The sequence below is a fragment of the Aphis gossypii genome, chromosome 1 (genome assembly GCF_020184175.1).
Source record: "Aphis gossypii isolate Hap1 chromosome 1, ASM2018417v2, whole genome shotgun sequence".
Classification (NCBI taxonomy): Eukaryota; Metazoa; Arthropoda; class Insecta; order Hemiptera; family Aphididae; genus Aphis; species Aphis gossypii.
In genome coordinates, this window is record NC_065530.1 from 55,862,099 (window position 1) to 55,882,361 (window position 20,263).

Here is a 20,263-nt window from a genome sequence, read left to right on the forward strand (position 1 = left end):
TTGTTATAAATGTATATATACTATCTAAACTCGTTCGACTGCAAGTCTGAAACGAATTATACACTATTACACAACTATCCGAAAACGAACGGACTTAATTAATACAACAATATAATTCGTATAACTGGGTTGGACGGACCGCGATAATGATTAACTAGTTACCACACTCATACTCAGGGCCGCCACTGGAAAATAAAATCGCCCAGTAATAGATTGTGACGGGTCGTTTTATACGAAAACTGTTGGGACGAGTTAAGCCTGGACTGGAGGTTTAAAAGTTGGTTTTCCGAAGCTTCCCTCTTGCGTGTATACGTATTATTTTATACGCGTGACGGACGAGCTGATTATCCACTTCCGGTTAGACGCGGCGCTGTTATGCAGGCGGATCAAACCGTCAGATAAAAGCAGTGCAGCGGCTTGCCTGTATTCGATATGTTATTTTATAGGCTACATACGTGACGCGGGGTTGAGAGAGGATGACGGTGGGTAGTAAAATACAACTCGGAGTGTCAGAGATCTATCTATCTATCTGGCTGTCTGTAGTTACACTCGGTGTGTTATGTATACGTATAAAATACAGTAATTGCAGCTTCCACAGATATACGTGCGAGGCGTGCGGAGGAGTGTATTTCCGTCCGTCGATTCCGGTGGTGGTGGCGCGATTGCCTCTAGCAATTACACCAGTGCAGGCTCGGGTTTCGGTTAAAAGCGTTATATCGGCGAATAGTCACGTATTGGGACGGACGTTTCAGTTTGGATATTTATATATATATATTTAAAAAAAATGTACGACGGGTGTAAAGTACCTATATATGAGATGAGATAAATTGAAAGATCCCCAAGAACGGCTGTAGTGGGAGAGGACCGTGCAGTGGGGATGGAAGAGGACCGGAGGTGCACCGTAAGCTCCCGTCGATCGGACGCGGTAGCGGTCGACGAGCGGGTATGCGTACGGAGAGTGCGGCCGTGCGGCTATAGTTATTTGTCCGCAGAGCGTCTGCAGTGCGGCGGAGGTTTGACATTACTCTTGGCGTGTGCCACGCCGCATTACGTATCACAAAAAAAAATATATATATCGGTTCGGCCCCGCTGGGATGGGATGGGAACCGTCGGCCCGGCAACGGGGTAGGGGACAATACAAATTGTCCTCTAAAATATCGTGGTATAAAAAATCGGCGCCGGTACAATGTCGATAATTAATGTCCGACGATTTATTCATTTCTATATATTAATATTCTTGTTCGTTTATATAATATTTGTGTATGCTTGTGCTCGCGTGTATGTGTGAGTGGTAAAACGTGTTTTTTTTTAATATTATATCATAATAATATTCTCGGTTTTTAAAATAATGTACCGTGACGTTGGATTGACGGCTCTACTCGACAACAACATGAAAAAAAAAAAAAAAAAACCAAACGTCGTATATTAATATTATGTTATATGTAGTAAATTTATTTTTTAGTACCTAACAAGAAAACACATGTGTACACAGTATGTAAATCATGTGATCTAAATTTTCAGCGGAAATTAAAAAAAAAAAAGACAAACTAGATTTCTTATACGTGACAATATCATAAAATATGAAATTAAATTTTGACTGTTTTATTTAATATTAATATAAATACAATATGTGACTAAAAAATCAAACTGTCTGTATATATATTTAATAGTTCATAATAATTTAATTCTATCAACTAATACCAAGAGTTCGTACAGCCCAATTTACTAATTAAATTAATAAATTTGAATAACTTACATTTTTTGTTATTCGAAATAACTGCAAGTACTTTAGATAGTTAAATATTTAAATATATCGTAGGTTTATCGAATAATGTAAAATATATATTAGCGAAAAATTTAACATAGTTTGATATGAAAACAAACAAAAATTTGTCAAATCATCGGTAAAGAAACGTGAATTTATTATTTATGGTGGAAAGAAAATAATACAAAAACTCAAAAGTGAATATTTCGTGCTTGGTTAAGCATTAGAAAACCTTCTTAAGCTATTGACATTAACTTGTGCCACACTCTATAAACAACAAACTTACTTAACGGAGTTTACCATTTTATTTTATTCTGCAAACTTCTTACAACGAAAACATGAACCGTTTTTTTTCAATACATGTACTGTCGTATAACACATTTATATTATACGAGTATTATGTATCTGAAGGTTCATTATCTTATAGTTGTTCAAATAGAAAACAGTTTTAAATTCAATTATTAATATAATTTAAAATATTCTACTCAATTGCATGAAATAACATTTCTGTTTTTATTATTTAATCCAAAAATACCAATTTTTTGATAAAACTGTGACCAACATCTGCATTTAATGAATATTATCTCCGCTTTTTCGTTGCTCTGTAGGTACAAATATAATGAAATCGTACGTCCCCACATATAAAAACTGCTAGACGTTTCAAATTGTTTTATTCTAAAATTGGTCTCCAGAGTGCATATTTAAAAACTTTAACTTTTTATAGCCCAAAATCTCTGTACAAACATATATATATATTATTTTAAATATAGCTGGGAAAGGGGCTATTAAAATTATCTGTGTTCGAAACTTTCCATACAAATATAAACCTGGGATTGTTATGTATACTATATTACTATAAATAATATAAATATACACTTTATATAATAGAAATTGTATTACCAACTGTTGGAAAAAAATTAGTAGATGGTAAAAAACTTTTGAAAATACATGATGTAAAAAAAACAACCAATTACAACACTAGAAAAATAACAAAATGTGTGTTTTATTGTGTCAGTGTTACGAAAAGGCTCTCGAAAAATAAAATCCTTTATAACGGTTCCTATTTTTTAACAATCTGAAAAACATATATTCTTTATGTCATTTTGATCACAAATTCTCAACAGTAATTGTATTTTATAATAATATAATTTTTCTGACAATGGTAGTTCACTTATTTGGGTACAAAATTACGTGAATTCGATGTATAGTGAATATCCACGATGAATTTTTTTATAATCAACGAAATATTTTAATATATGAATTCGAAATATTATGATATTTAGTGTTATTAGCGATTGAATTGATCGATTTATTTATGCAGTATATGTATCCGCTGTTCCTATTTTTCTGTTTTTTCAACCAAGCTTCGTATAGACAAGCGATAAAAATAGGTTAGTAACAAATGTGGAACACTATTCTGAAAGCCAATATTGTCAGCTTATATAAAACGTTAAGAAATTGCCATGACTTTGAAAATAAGTCACTTCGGTTTAAAATCCAAACCAAAGTTTTGAATCTAACCTTTTTTCTATGTTACGTGTAAAATCGTGCCACTTTATATCCTTAAAATTATTATCTGTGCAGCGATACGACAATATTAGAGGACACGTCCCAAATTCGAACCACAATCTCATTCGTCCGACTTTCCACCACCGTTGTTTACATATAGTAGGTATCTGACAATGATCAGAAGAGTCAGGTGGGATTAACATAATATCGTCGACACTCGAAAACGATGCGTTTATTACCGCTTTTGTGCGATTTACCTTCACAAATAAATCTGTATTCGACATTCGCATTCACAATTTATCTATGTCCATGATGTCTTAAGTGTTCTCGATTACCATATAAGATATGGCGTTTATGTGACGTTTTCTTTATCCATTACTGATTATCGGCAGTGGACGTATATTGGTTTTTTAAAATCTGTATTTATATAATATGTATGATAATAAAGATGTAGCTAGTAATATTTTAATGTTATTGTTTTGGCATACCACCACCGCCATTTTATCTCGAGTAAGAAATATATTATTTGGCTTGCTAAATTATGTGCGGGGATCGCTACGCCGACGTTGTTTCATTCAATTTAGTCGGATGATAAACATCAAATAATTATAGCATTATATGTATAGACTTTCGGCAAAAACGATGTTCCGTAGATAGATTGCACGCGCAGGTATCCATTTTATAATAGAAACGCTACGCACGTGTAGGTAAGATAATTAATATCATAATAAAATTAATAATACGCCGGGCGGTAGCCGCGGTAAATGTCATGTACAACCCATAAATATTTGTCAAAGACGTTATATTGTGCATTTGTGCTTAGTATTGAACCGTTTGGTGCTTAACATTTAAAAGTCGGCGGGTCGCATGGTGTGTATATACATAAAGCATATTATAGTGATATAATGGTCGTAATTATAATGTATGGACTATAAATACTCGTACAGTGATTAACGAACACTGAACGTTTTGCAAATTTCGAATTCCAAAACGAGATGTTATATAATTGGTACGTAAATATAAGAGGGAGTTGAATTCGTATATGAACGTTACTGACTCGCCTTCGTCCATAAATGCTATCCATAGCTTAATATAGAATGTTTATGAAATATATGGATTTTCATATCTCTCGAGGTCGTCGGATCGTTATTATGATAATTATTGCTGGCACCGCTTGCCGCGTTTAAAATAATATGCAGTGTGTGCAAGTTAATTCAAAAGTGCACTGGTGCAGATGCATCTGTGCGCGTGCCTGATTGGCCTAACACGCGGACTCGATGTATCAGACTGCGATAACGAAACCGCTCGAATGGAAAAAAATAAAGAAAAAACCACTGTTTCCTTAGCAACGTGTAGTATACGCGCTCGAGCCAAGTAAAAGAATATTATACACCGACTTTGGTTTTCATACAACAGTTTGAATCGACCTACGGACCTCATCATAACATCTAAAATAAAAAAACACATTCTACGAGAGAATTACCACAGAAATCGCAAGCAGTATCTGTTTTCTGAGATCGTGAGTTTTCCGATTAAAACCCAGATTAGAAAAGACAACTCCGCCATGAGGTGAGCCTAATTTAATACTATTTATATATATATATATATATATATCTTTCTGTTTGTTATGTATGTCTTTAACTCTCCTACAACTATACAGTTATTAACGTCAGTATTTATGACAAATCTTCAAATTAATGGTCCTTTTTATTATTATTTTTTTTTATCGTGGTAACCTTAAAAATGCTTATTTAGAAGCATTGCAGTTTTACGTCTCTTTCCTGTTCACGACATGATTATTTGACGGTAAGCCGATTTGGTAATAAGTAAACGACAAATAATTTATTCCCCCGCGTAAGTACACGCGTAAATATGTCACCACAAAATATTACGTTACGGTAGAGTTAAGTGAATAATGTTGGTCACGCGGATTATGGGATAAAATTATGAAACTATAGCCAGTTTGACAGTTAGGTCACGCGTATTAGAAAATTTAGCATGTATTGTTCACATTCTGGTTAATGAAATAACTTATAGCTTTTTTTAGTTAGTTTGATGCCTTTTAAGTTTTATTTCTAATATCTAATCATATAATATGAAGATTTTACTAGTCACATATTTTTTTTTAATTAGGTAATTTTGCTTTGAAAAATAATAACTTAGTTATGATTGAAAAATCATATATGATTTCATACAGTTATGAAATAAATGTTAAAACTAAAGAATCTATAATCTACAATAATTTTAATCTAAATAAATGATTTAAATATTTGCATATTTTTTAATAGTATACGAATAAACTACATACCTAACAATAATACATAATTTTTTTTTTTTTTAGTTACACTCTGGTCGGAATTATTAACAAAATGTGAATCAATGATAACTTAAAATAAAATGTTTATTAAAAGCAATATCAAATTATATTTTACTCGTATACTGTATAATTATTTGTATAGTGTAAAATATTATAGGTGCATATTGTTGCAGTATACCTTCGTCCTACATGTTAAGTTATTTTTAATTTACGAGAACATTTATAAATTAAATGTAATATAATATATTATTTAAAATAAATAAACATAGGTACATTTGTCATTTAATTCCAGCAAATAAACTAAATTATTTCGATTTAAAACGTCATCTTGTGGAGATTATATTCAATAACATAAATAAATGTAAAATGTGTGTGTCGTATATCGTGTATGGTGTAATTAAAAGATATATATTAAAATGTACAATGACGTAATTGAGTTTAAAAGAACAAAATATTAGAAATTTCAATCTAAGCTATTTATTATATCTAAGAAAATAAAATATATTAGTGTTGCCGGCGTTGCTTTAGAGAATAAACGATCCGAAGTTTTCCTTGTTGTTGTTTTGTTTTTCATTGAATTTCAAACTTTATAATCGAATCGAGAATAAAATAATGGATTATCAACAATAACGGAAATTACATTTTTGAATATTTAACGATAAACAACTAAAGAAACCTCAATGTAGGGCAAATGAAAAAACAGAAAAAATACAATATGAGCTCATAAATAGAACATAATTTTTATTTGACAACGAATATTACAATACCTGCCTAGTGCCTTGTATTTAGATACCGTATTATAAGCTTCAGATTTAGCAAAGCTATATTGTTATAATTACACACGAACGTTCTAAACGTAAATGACATGGCATGTTATTTTCCAAGCAATTATTATGATTGCTAATATAATATTATAATAATATGTAAGGCATGTATAATACAGTAATATTTTAATATACAATATGAATCTGTTGACGAAGTATCTCCGCCGGGAGATCTCTTCAATCTTAAATCTTATTCATCTGCTATATAATTCAGATTATTTTATCAATTTAGCTTATTGTTCAAATTTCAATTTTTAACAGATTTCTTAATATACAATTATATTTAAAATATACATAATATAATATATATTTCTATACTATGTAGTATCTTTGCAAAAATCTTGTGTTGTTGCAGCATACATTAAACTCGTCGAATAGTTGTAAATGTTAGGTAGATTTATACCACTGACTTGTAAAAGTAGTATGCTCGGTATACTCCGTCAAAGGACATAATCGATGAAAGGGGATATCATAGTCAGTCAGGTACCGCAGTGTGAAAATTAATTACTTGTTACGATTATGCTTTATAAGGTTGACTTGGCACACTTCACATAAAAATTTTCAAAGGAGTATGAGATAAAACACGGACCGCTGTCGGGTATTCTTTTAGAGATACGCTCGCTTTACCTGCTTGATCCCATTCGCCGGACCATCAGTTTGAAGTAGCACCATTCCCGTATATTAATCCTACGCCAATGTTCAGCCTTGAGCATATCGTTTTGTATAATAATCTCAAAAATGTGAGAAGGAATTCAAACGGGTTTATTCATAATATATATTATGAGGTTTTATATTTTGTTTTCGTTTTTTTTCTGGTTTGGCACTAGTTTTGTTGGCGCAAACGCCCTCATCACTGCACCTTTTCCCCACACCTCATTACAAAACTTAATGTTATACTTTATTATACTCAAACTTCTTTTACGCGATGTACGCACCAAATACGGCGCAGTTTAGGTAGCAAAATCACATTATCGGTTCACACTCGACTTTATTTTTATTCGCAACGATAAACATCACATTATACATAATAATATCATCACGGTAAAAACAAATTATAATATATATGTTTATAAATATTCGCGCGACACCCGAGCGGAGGAGATGGGTGTATTTTGACTGAGCGTCAGCACGTCCCACCGATAAACAATATTTTGTAGCCGGTCTGTAGACGTTTTCGGAATTTTTTAATATAAACGTTAGCGACCGCCCACAAGTTTTCTCCGTCTCCGTGGGTTTTATTTTTATTTTCTTCTTTCATTAATTCCGATGAATATTGGTCCCTTCTAGCTATCCTTTGTAAACTATTTTCATATAGGCGCTATATAAAATATTGATAAATAGTCGCGACCCGAATTTGTAGAACTGCCGCCATTGTGTTTGTGTTCAGAACTAATCTATATTATGTTGTGTGTTCGGGCGAGCGGCCACGAAAGTTTGTGAAAAACACGATAAAATATTACGCTTTTGTGCACTTGTATACGAAAATAAGTTTTACGGTTTTTTTTTCTTTTACGTTCGGAAAGTAATGTTGTTAAGCTTGTACACTTGTATTTCATGAAAAACAATAATTTAAATAAATTCTCATCCGGAGTGTGATTTCTCGCTTACCTCCAACTCTTTCATTACACCCAATGCTTGCTGGATAAAATATTTATTATACTTTTTATACAGCAGGTATTACTTTGGAGGGAGGAGTTATATTAGAATATACCTAAAATGTATGGAACACCCATTAAAATAAAAAATAAAAATGAAGGTCATTATTCTTATATACATTACATCGAGACCCCGGGGAAAGTTTATCGTGATAAATTCTATATGTGTTTACGATTATAGAATAGTAAGAACTTTTATCACTATACCATTACACAGTTTTTTATTATTTATTTTCTTTTTTCCTTAACCATTATATAATGACCGCGGACTATATATTTATTTAACTTTTGGGTTACTTTATAAATAAATTAATACATATTATATTATATTATAAAGATAGATACCTATATACATATGAATCGCAATGTTTTTTTATCAAATCATCCTGAAACAAATAGATTTGTTTTGCTCTTATCTTAAAATAATCTATTATAATCTATACACCTAATTGCTGTAGTTTATTACTTCGATATATATACACAAGGTTATTCACTATAATGTTATTATTAACATTTATGTTACACACTTTTCTCTTGGTTGTTTCTTTTAGTATTATCTACATATTTATTAAGTTCTTTTTTAGTGTCAGTATTTTTATTTAATCTAAATACCTTGGAATAAGTCCTACTCAATTATACTGTTTTTGTATTTATTTAATAAAGTTTATTTATATGTATTACAGTAATACTATATAATATATCATGATTCATGGCATTTTCCCAATTAAAGTATTATATAAATAATTATTTTTATAGTTAATACACAACAGACGAAAAAATAATGTGATATATACGTATAGTAAACGCGATATAATATATGTGTGTACATTTGAGACCACTTTTTAAATTGAATTCAAGTCACCTTTTTTGTGCGTCAAATTTCCGTTTAGGATTTTGCATAAAATCGTTTATAAAATATGTGCTTATAAACGCTTCGTCGTATATTAATAGCGGCCATATTAACGCGCATTAATATTTTCGTTGAGATCAATAACTCTGTAGATACGACGTTATCCGTATCCGCAAAATTAAGAACAATATGCGACCCATGTTAAATACCTATATATATATATATATATTATATATATATATTATTACGACTTTATTGGCATAAATTGTTTTTTTTTTTTTAGAAAGAATGAAAGAAAAAAAGTTTTTAAAACTAGATCATTATTCAACATTTACATTAACTTTATATCTACTTAACTAATTACGAGTTGTGATAATATTTGAATGTACCTATACAAACATATTTGATTATAGTTAATTAAATTTAATATCTAAATATTATATTTTGGTATTGATACATATAGTTTTAAAAATCCGTGTATACATTGAGTTGTGTGTTTTATTGACACTCGAGTTTTGATTTCATCTGTAATATTACATCATGCAGCTGAATAATGTAAACCGATGGGTTTAACTGTGAGTTTATCGCATTAGCTGCTGCAGCATATTATTCAAGATATTTAGAAAAGTCGGTGTGCTCAATTTTTACGAAATCGTTCTGTATTAGTAAACATAATATGTTGTATAAATTGTTTTTTTTATTTATTTTTTCAAATTTGTTATTGGATTATAAGTTAATTCCGTGTTGCTTTACGTATAATATCTTGGCAGTGCACACGTTTAATTTTTAAGAGGATCGTTGTACCCACAATACAAATGTTGTCTGCTTCTTACTAACGCATAATATATAAAAATGAACGTTTATCAGTTTCAATTTTGTGTAGTTAGCTTCAATATTTATGAATTTAACAATTAATAAAAATCCAAAGTGAGAATTATCTACACTATATCATTGGTTTATTTTAAATAAATGATAAGTAATCTTTTTTAATATTAACACTTGCAGGTAATACCCCATTTTGATTAAAGCTTAGTAAAGATGTATGATTATGTTTATGACGTAAATATAACGACTGTTTCATTAGCTTAAACATATTTTGCATTGCGTATTATAATTATGAGTTTGAATCCAAAATATTTCTATCATTTTAGACGTCATCAAAATAATAGTATTAATATTAATAGTATTTTCTGAACAATCTTATTAGAATGAATTATGTGATTCAACTGATAATAATAAGTAAAATATTTGTATACTTATTTATTATTTAGATTGAATCGTATAATTTAGTCTATAATAGTATATTATGATAAAACATATTTTGTTTGAGAATTTGGACTTAAATAAATTCACAATATTATAAAATAAAAATCGTTAGGTGTATGCACATTTTATAATAAGAAAAATATTCTTTTATTATTAGCAATTCATTATATTTATCATATTTTTAAATTTTTTAAAACGCTTTTAAAAACTTTATGGGACAAAAAAAAATATATTATATATGGTAAAAACGGATCTAAAATATTATTATTTATGTTTAAATTTGAGTAAATTTCATCTGGTGTTTTTTTTCCTTTGTGAACTGTGGTACTTCATCAAAATTGTAATAATAAACAATTTATACTCGTGTACAGTGACATTATTTTTAATATAAACATCTTATGGTAATAGGAAATTCATAAACTCGCCGCTATATATTATTAATATTACATAAAATTGTTTAGGAGTTCTATTAAAAAAGAAAAATAATGCATAAATATATCGTTTCTCTTAAAAGAGTATTTTACATAATATTTAATTGTGAAAAAGTGCGTGATTAATTCAGTAACTCTGGGTAATCTGGTTGTCGGTTGATGTATAAGTTGGACATTTTATCAATATAACTATTGTAATTAAGTGTTAAAATGTCTCTTATTTTCTACGTTATGTTTGTGAATGATGTATTTCATTCGATAGTAAAACGAAAAAAAAACATTAGAATAAACATTTTATTATATATTTAATAAAAGATCACGTAGAAACAAAATAATGACGTTGTTGATAAAGAATTGGTCACGCGCGTCTTATAAAATTAATTATTTTTTTTGGATATGGTATTTTGTTTTTTAATCAAAAAATTCGTATTAAACTTTAAACGCAATAAAATGTGTATAGTTCTATGCTGAACGCGCTGCAAAATAATAATTAAAATAAACAATTTTCTTCATCAAGATTGTGTTGCTTGTTTGGATATATATTCCTTTCAAAGCTGTGATATAACTTTATATGTTTATAGGAATCTATTAGTTTTTAAAAATAATTATATTTAACCCTCAAAGACTATAATATTAATTTATTTATAATAACAAACCACTAAAGACATGATTGTAATAAACAACAATTTCATAAAACGACCGTCAATGTTAGTTTTTTTTAATTAAGCCAGTGGATCGTTTTAATACATATTTCGTCTACAACAATAACCCAAATATAACATATATATGCACGTTTTTCATTTTCAAACCTTTTCACTGTAACTAATACAAACATTCAATTTGTGTAAAGTTACCTACCTTTTTTTTTTCAAATGACGTACTTTAAATTGTGTACCTGGAATATTGTTAATTAATATTAACAGGTCAATGCATAAAAATAATATTGTTTTTATATTCTCATAAGTTAAATCGGTAACATAATTTATTAATGGCGTTGTAACAAATTTAATTATTGAAAAAAAAATACACACAACAGAATCACATGAAAATGATGTATATAAATTACAATAAATGTATTATAACTCAATACAAATATTTAACATGATAAATTATAGTTAGCATTGACGATTATTTTAATAGCCGCACATGCGTGTACTGTTTAAACTTAAAACATAAATCAACTAAGTACATATATCAATATATTACGACAGACTACGTCGCGGGTATAATAATAATATATTTCCAAATAATAATATAATAGTCTCAAAAACGACATAGTTTTCCTGTAGCAGTCACCAATGTCGCCGTTATTACAATAATAACGACAATATACGCAATAAACTCGTATACTCTTATATATATATGTACACAATACACTTACACATATTATACATATATATATAGTACATCAATCCGAGAGTTGTTCTGTCGGCAGTAGCCCAAAGATGTATCATATACAGTGCAATATGGTTGGGATGAATTCGGGATTTTAGAGTGTTAAACTGTTATAATAATATTATGTAATAAATAATATTTCATAATCATTTGTCGCACTGAACGCGTTATTAGCGTTATTCGTCTAGTTGTCAGAATACTGTTTACAATAGCGCAGTTATCAAGTATAATGGTGTCATTTTTTAATTCGTCATTAAAAAAATACGCTCAAAATGAATTACTAACGTAGTTATACACTGTCGTATTGTTAACGTGCTCTTTCACATTAAATGTACCTTCATCACGAGTAATCAAATCAGTGGCGCCAAAGTTCTTTTGAGAAATATAAAAAGCGACGTGTCCTTGGCCTGTTCTCGATACAAACTGTACACACACATTGTAATAATATAAGGGTTCGGCGCCACTGAACATCACTATCATTATTGGATGTATATTATAGTGTACTATAAAATATTATACTACTTAATATAGAAAGATCCATTTAATGTAAGACACTCAATGTTATAGAAAGCATTCACGTTTTGGAAAATATTTATTTTACCTGATTTTAAAAATCGTTAAAAAACAACGTTCTTGTGAACAAATATATTTTCTACTATTTTTTTTATTATTATTATTTTTACACAATATAAATTTTAATTCATATTATGAAATACAATTTTATCCGGAGTATTTCTGACTATAAAAATAAAATAATTTTAAATAAGTAGTATATATTACTAATTATAATTATTTCAGGTAGGTATAGATTTATACTATAAATCATAAACGAATTGCCTAAATTATAAATCATAAATTAATTGTCTAAAATTATATTTTTAGTGATAATAGTAAGTACTCAAAAAATATTATGATTTCAAATAAAACTGAAAAATGCATCTTTTAATTAAAAACAGAAAATATTTTTAAAAAATATCGATATGTAATCAATATATATATTTTTTAAATGTTGTGTTTATTTATTAATTCCATTTACAATTATATAACAAAAATATTTTGAGTATTGTTAACAGTTTTTGAAATAATGTATGTTTTACGTTGAACAGGACATTCGATGTATTACTGTGTTTGCTGAGGTAGAAGCATTTGAGCATGAGCTCTCAAAACCTCAAGGACAAGTACTATAATCGTATGTGATATAAAAAAAATGTGAAAACATTGCTATTTTATGGTTATTTGTGACTGTAATACGTTAAAACGAAAATAAACGTAAAATAATAAAAACCATCGTGCAGATTTTCCAGTACTGACACGAACGGCGTGGCGTTTCGATCGCGTCGAATCACCATCCAACGGCGGTGAAATTATATTTTTCATCCTAAGCGCCGCCACGGCAGTGGTTTCTATCTTACGGAATAAAATGTATTTATAGATATATATCGAATGACGACAACGCCCGGGTATATAGGACGTCTCTAGGAAAATATATGGCATCCCCGATAAGGATTTGACATCTGCCGATGTTTGTCCGGATGAAATAAGACGCATTTCCCCGTCCGGGGTTTCCTGCCGTAGACTATACTTGCGAGGCCTTCCACTCCGAAGATTTTCTTCAGCTAAACGGCATGTATACGGGCGAAACCTTTAGGTCAACTCCAAACAATAAAGTTTCCGTAGTGCGCGCTTGTGTACGTATATTTTATCAAATGCATTTTCTAGGTATCTTTTTTCCATCCCGCCGCCCCGTCAAGTCTGTTTTTGCCGCGACGGTGGTCAGATGAACTTTATCGGGAAAAGCTTTCGACTTTCATGCCTGTCGAATTCAAATCTCTCGAGTTTTTCACATGCAGGTCATTTTCAGCAGTCACATACAAACTACATCAACTGGACGTCTTTTTCCATCCCTTTTTTCCTATTTCCCTCGCGGTCTGTGGTCAAGTTAGGTTCGTGGTTACTTTTATATAATATCAGTAAACGCATTCACTCGTCTCCGAGGACTTATAAATCGTATTAAAACGAGAGAAAAAATATCTCCTAACTAACTACGTAGGTTACAATATAGTTCTGCGAGGTACAGTTTAATTAATGTATTAGAATAGATTCAAAATGTACAGGATTACCACGGATGATTGTTAAATTATAATATAATGGTAGGTACATATATGTCTTCTTGTTGTGTTAATCGTTATAAAGGTTTTTTTAATTATTTTGAAACTTATCATAAATTATACGCGCATATTGTCACATAATAATATAGTATTCAGTTTTATGTAGACCATTTCTTTTTCGACTCAACTGAAACGACTCGATCTTATCTCCGCTATAGCTTTATGTGACTTATACATGTTTGACTATTATACTTCTATGTACCCTGAACGAACGCAAATTACATAAATTAACAATATATATGTCGTCTCGACCGAGCACCGTTCGCCCTAGTATAATCCAATGGGATAACAATTATTATTGTGTTATAATACTTATATCGACGGGAAACGACATTGAACTCGCAGCTACTAATACATCGATGGCCACTATTAAAGCATACATGTTGTACATGTGTGTGTACGCCGACGGACCCTTTTGAACGTTATCCAACTTATCGATTTGGCTTAATGGACGACGAGCCGAAACCATTTACCGACAACTGACTGTGCCGTACACGCACACACTCGGCACACTCCACGAGCATATTATCGTTATAATACAACGTGTATACATACTGTGGTATGTACAGGTATATTATATGTATAAAACGTATATATGCGCGTATTACGTATTTAGTACCTACGTTGACGCCAATAACTCTGGTCTGGTGAATACAATTATTATTACAATACAAACGTTCAATTCTGTATTAGCGGGAATAGTTTCCCGTACAGGTCATACCTATAGTATAAGTACGTATATATATTTACCTAATGTAGTGCTGCGAATCGATATATATATATATATATATATATATATATATATATATTATATTGGTATGATTTGCGATTAAATCTGAATTCCGGGGAACGCAATTAAACGCCATTAAAAGTTCAGTCGGCAATTATTGGCATTTGTAGAGTTTCGCTGGATCAGGGTGTGTTCTGAAGTCCCGTTTCAAATTCGGTTAATATAACAAAAGCTTAGTGAAGGCATGAAGGAAACTAGAATCCACACCCTACGTACGTAAATAGCCTTTTCGTAAACGTCTTAAAGCTAAAACTGTTTATATATTGTTAAGCGTCATCGCCTAGACATTCACTCGATTTTTCATACTCTTTCAAAACTAATATCTACTAAAATCGTTTCTATTTGTTCTTGTAAAGTATATAAAAAAAAAATAAATATTGTGTATTTTTAACAAATCGTGTGCTTTCCCTTTATTGTTTTCACCATCTAAAAAATAAAAACCTTACTGCAAACGTATTTAAAACTCTGTTCCTGACCGCGTATCATTTAATTATCATACAAATTGATATCTATATTAATAATAATTAAAAATTATTGAACTAATTTAAGTTATCAACCAAAACTCTAGTCCAACCTGGAAGCCTTTTGAATAACTTCAATATTGAAAATATTTTTTATCACAATTGGAACGTATGAAACCTATAAAATCGTTATTAATAAATTCAATTATCTCAGTTTTAACTTATGTAAAAAAAAATATATTACTCGTTTATAACTTATAACATTTACATAGCTTCTATTGTGTAGCCAATACTTTTATCCTTTTAAAGATTAAAAAAAAAAATTATCAACTAAAATTAAAGGATTAAAATCGAATCTTTAGTATGGTTATTTAGTTTACCTACACTTATTTTCAGATTTTATGATATACTCATATATTTCTTTATATATATATAACTAATCCATTCGTATTAAGTATTATTAACTAATGATGAAACATTTTTTTTTCATATATAATACATTTTTTTATTAAAAATCATAATAACCATGAAAATATTATTTAATTTTCATGATTATTGAATATTATGCTTTTCATATGCATCTGTTTCGTCAATAATATTACAAATTATACTGTTATTAGGGTTTTCTTATCAATTTTTTTTCGTCACTATAGTCACCACTACAAGACGTGTTTGTGCATACGTCAAAATATATTGTTTATATTAAGCGGAGTGTCACAATACGGGTTAGGTTAGGGTAATTTCGTTAAATGACCTACTTAGTATTACTACCTGCTTTTATTTTATTTTAACTTTGTATAGGGAACACTTACATCGTTCAGTATTATGTATACACTGCTCGTCAGTCGATCGTTTTTCTTGTATTCTCATTGCTCATATTTTGTTCTACACATTTTAAATCTTAAACTTTACAATATTTATGGAGTCAACTGGACGTGTCACGTACAACGTATTATATTAACCATATACTTATATAAAGCCATAGGCTTTATTGGAGATCAGAAATGGTGAATTTTTTCATATCGTATTATATACGATTTTGATGAAACAGTTCGGAGGATCCGTTTACAGGTTCCGAACTATTCATATACTATATAATTCGTATTATAATATCGTTGTTGTTGCCGTTTCCCGTTTTAAATGTATTCACTATTGCACGCACTGAATAAGAGCGGGTTATATATTAATATCATATATAGTTATGTTGTTCGCGCAGTAGATAAAAACATTTCTATATATACTCTATATTTCTCGCGTAATCCTCCCCGGAGCCGATGTAATAACGTCAATAAAGCTAAATCGCCTGAAAATAAAACGTTCTATCCGTGCATATATAATCGTTTTATATTACTTCTGTTCGTATGCATGTATATTCGTACGGTGCATTCCTTTTTCTTTCTCTGTGTGATTTATCGTTTCAGGGCGTAATCGAATAGTTTTTTGAGAACGTGTACCAATACTGTATATCATTATAAGTGTGGCGTTTCAGTATCATAGTGATAATGTAAATAATAATAACAATAATAATAATAATAATATGTATTCATCACCGTTGTACTAGGTCTATGTAAAAGTTAGATAAATTAAGAGCTTTTTGTCATTGGTCAAGTACCGGAGATCCGGCCCCTGACGAGTGATGTTTCAATATCCCCGTAACACTTTTCAGGGATTGTGTTACGGGGATTGCCTGGATGCGCTAACGACGGCGGTGAGACGAGAGAACGAAATTCAGATTCGAGAGCGGAAATAATGTATTCTAACCTACCGGTTAGGATAAATACGATTAGAGGTCAACTGAGGGTGCCCACAGTATAAATTACCGTCCATAGTTTTGTTGACCAGCAAATTCGATAAGTGAACTAGCGAAAAAGTGGGAAAAAAGGACACTACTGAAATGCGATTTTGTAGTAATGGTTTATATGTATGTGTGTGTATAAATATATAGTACCTAGGAACTTGTGAACTTTCTAGTATTCAGAAACTGTTTCCTTTTTTTTTTATTAATGGTACTGAAATAAAATGAAAAATTTGGTAAGAGGTAAAACTATCCAATGCTTTGCGGAATGTGGTGGTTGAGATACGTATATTATATTATTAATATTAAAAGGGCAAATGTACTCATGACAAAAATGTTGATCGGGTATTTTAGTGAGGCAGCTTGGAGAAGGAGAATATAATCGAATATTAATAATTTTACATCCCTGCCGCCAGTGTTAATACACACAATCATGATATATTTATATATATATTATATATGTAATATATTATAGTCTAATAAGTTTTGATAATTTATGACGTCGGATCAGTCCGGAACATTTGGCCAGATTTTGACTGGTCCACGACGCGCTATTATTAATAACGTGAAATTAACTTGACGGCCGATCTCGCCACCGCCCACGCACCAAACACCCACAACTCCGATACACAGTATTCAACACTTATTCACACATTAACAAACACATACATATATTCATATATTCTCAGTAAAAATTTCCAAAAAATCATTGATAGACTATATTTTATTGGGGATAAAATCTATAATAAATGTATCTTAAAATGCATAATATTTTAATAATGATATATTAGTTCCAAATTCTTATGCTCTTTAGTTTATTTTTAATATCGTATACGTCATTAAGATTAGGTACCTACATAGATGAATTACAAATTTTCGATTTTTTATTTATTACGCTTCGCAATAATAAATGTGATCTATAAGTCATTCGTATGAGAACATTTTTAACGTCACTAATCTTGTCGGACTAATATAATACTGTGTCATAAAATTGAAAATTATAGTAGATATTGTTAATACTGTGAGGTGGCCTAGCGAAAAAAAGAAAAAGAAATGAACCATTTTTTTATGCGACTTTTTTTTTTGCTTTTGAAACTCGTTTCTTTTGATGGTTTTTTTTTCACCTCGACTCGGCCTTTCGATCGTTTTTTTTTTATTCATCGTTACTAGCGTAAGAACGCGCTGCGGCACATGACGAACGCGACTGTGTTCGATAAACACAATATAATAATACACCTCCGTGCGTGCTGGCACGAAAAATGCACAATTATATATATGTACGTGAGTAAGCTTGTACGGTGGAGGGTGAATAGTATTTTCGAAAAGCGATTTCGATGTACAAAATGCTTCGGCGCTTAATGCTGCAGCAGACGCGGAAGAGAAGAGAAATTTTACGAGTTTTTGCGGTTTTATTTAGAAAAATTCTTGAACGTCGTTGGAACGGAATGCGACAAACGGCAGTCCATGGGTGAGAGAGTGAAAGTGAGACGACGAACATTAGACTTGAATGTACATCCCTGCAATCGAGAAACAGGGTGGCGTACGAGACAGCTGATCGCCCTCTTGGTAGGAGTTGTGTCAGGGGTGAGTGGGGGTTGCCCGAACGGTATATAAGTTCCAGTGCGATCGCAACTACCGTCACAGTGCACGCGGGTCTGGCCATCGAGTCGTCTTTTAATTTTCTAAGAGCCATCAAACGCGTACTTTCTCTGTTTCTACAGCCGTCTTCTTCCATTAGAGCTGTCGCCAATTCCGGTTAGTTTATTATAATATTATCATATTTATATATTTTGCGTCTTGTTTCTGTTACTTTGAAATCAAAATGCCTATAATAGTCACATGCGCTATCATCCCACAAGTTAGATTATTTAACATCCAATTGTAATTATACTTATAAGCGTATCACGAATTTTATTGACCTACTCCTACTGTCTTAAGTCGTATGTATACGATGATTGACGTGAGCTCGTATAGTTTCACCTTTGTATTCGATACGACTTTCGTGCGCTATCTAACGCCTATCACTTTTCTCTTACATAGTGACTAAATATTATTAATTCTAATAGGTGACTAATAGTATTAAATTGTATAATGTATTATGTAAGCTGGCTATATAATAGTGCGGCCGAATTACCTACCTATTCATTAAACATACAGCGCGCAATGCAGGCAAAACGTTCTTGTTTCATAATAATATATACGCACACTGCAGCTTGTTTAAACTTTTAATGCAACTGTACTATAGGTACTATATAGTATAACGCGCGGTGTAGCCGGTGCTAGTATTAATATTAATAGCGCCAGGTATAACATTACATTGTTTTACGAGCCCATACACTTCCGTTTTACACTGCTCACACGTGATATAGCCTATAGCACATACACACACATAACAACACTTTATCCTTACACACACGTATGCACATATTATATTATAATATGTGCGACTTATGCACACGTGTATCGCGAGTATTACCTTGGGAGTCTGTGTTATTTTACTTTTTTTATTTTCATCCTCGCTAACTGGTATTATATGCATGTATGTGTGTATGGAAAAAGGATGGGTTAGAATGGGGAGGACAAAAGAGTTTTTCGTTTTTAACATTTTTTTTTTTTTTTTGTTCTTTACACTTGTGAAAACGTGCGGCAGTTAAACGTAATGGTTTTATCGTAAAGTTATACTCTATTTCTCCGTCCATTTCTCTTTGCAGCACGTACTTTTTTTTCGTTACTTTACTCTAGTCTTCGTGAACAGTTTCGACGCAAACATTAAAAGCTCTCTTTTGTTATTATAAATACCGGTGGTTATATATTTGACGCGTGTAAAACACTTCACACTATATTATTATTATTATAACTATATACATTTGCTAAATAGAGGACACATTTCAAGCAGGGAAGGCTTAGCAAAAAGTTTCAACGCACTGTCATATATATCAAAAATTGTATACCAGATAGAAATAACACACACACACACGTGCACACTTCGTCAACCGTTAACAAAAAAGTCACTATATATTATAACGTTTTGCTCTCG

At 30.8% G+C, this 20,263-nt stretch overlaps 2 protein-coding genes across 7 annotated transcripts in view; both read left to right on the top strand.

Moving 5' to 3' along the window:
• The window catches only part of LOC114127068 (PCI domain-containing protein 2), a 564,778-nt gene that overhangs the window by 331,342 nt on the left and 213,173 nt on the right, over nt 1-20,263 (top strand). The window lies entirely within an intron of this gene.
• Nucleotides 1-20,263, top strand: part of LOC114127072 (complexin) — a 193,334-nt gene that overhangs the window by 130,536 nt on the left and 42,535 nt on the right. The window contains exon 1 of one of the 6 annotated variants that reach the window (XM_027991192.2): nt 4,678-4,843. The exons of 4 other annotated variants lie outside the window; for them this stretch is intronic. The gene's annotated coding sequence lies outside the window, so the exon portion shown is untranslated. Of the gene's footprint in view, nt 1-4,677; nt 4,844-18,861; nt 18,982-20,263 lie in introns of those variants that run through there. One more of the 6 variants, XM_027991191.2, reaches the window with a different exon arrangement.